The following is a 1,028-nucleotide window of genomic DNA, read 5'->3' as shown; positions in this document are numbered from 1 at the left end:
ATAGCAACTTTCTCAAGGTTTTCAGACCATCAGATTGATATAGTTATAAATGGAGGCTTAGACTATCAATTTCTCTGCTGAATATTCACTGAGTACGGTATATGTGCACATCTTAGATTTTCCTATCTTTTTCTTTCTTTCTTTTTTTTTTTTTGCTTTGCATGTTGCATTTTAACAGCCATATAAGTAACCAGAAAATTAAATAGATCTTTTATCTAATATGTAGTTTTTCTTTTTTTTTTATTGAATGTATTGGGGTGATGTTCATTAATAAAATTATTTAAGTTTCACGTGTACAATTATATAATTATATAATTACATAATACAACCGAAGTCTCTCTCTCTTCTCTGACTTTGCCCCCAACCTTCACAGATCATACTTAATTTAATGTTACAGGCTATTTTTACTCGGGGTTTTTCCTTAGTCCCTAGCTTATACTTAACATTTTTAGTTAACACTCGTCTCTGTCATAATCTTAGTCATATTATAATGAGGAACTAATAATCTATACATATACAAACAATTTATTAGTTTTTATTTTATAAAAAAGATTTTCACACACAACAATTTAAACTCAAGTAATAATTGTATGGATCCCTTGAACTGGAGGTGAGTTCTTAGATATTCTCTGCATATATGTTCCTTCTACAGATACTGGTTTGCCTTCATTAGCTGAAATGCTACAAAATTAGGCTATAGACAAGAATTTTGGATTGTACTTTAAGACAATCTCACGGTATATTATGTAGATGAGATTAGAGCAAGCAGAGAAGCATACTATTCCTATTTTTTTTCACTACAATGTTAATTCCTAATTGACCTCATTTCTCTAGTAAAAGCCAATACCACAAATTAGTTCAGTAAATAACACCTACTTAGGCTTTGTTAATCCTTCAGATGATCAGTTGAAATGATTCATTTTGAATAACTGAGAAATAGTATTTAAACTTTTTAAAAAAGTTTTCAGTTTCAGTTGACATACAATATTATATTAGTTTCAGGTATACAATATAGTGATTAAACATTT

Source organism: Pteropus vampyrus, unplaced genomic scaffold (genome assembly GCF_000151845.1).
Source record: "Pteropus vampyrus isolate Shadow unplaced genomic scaffold, Pvam_2.0 Scaffold701, whole genome shotgun sequence".
Classification (NCBI taxonomy): domain Eukaryota; kingdom Metazoa; phylum Chordata; class Mammalia; order Chiroptera; family Pteropodidae; genus Pteropus; species Pteropus vampyrus.
Note: the sequence above shows the minus strand (reverse complement) of the source record.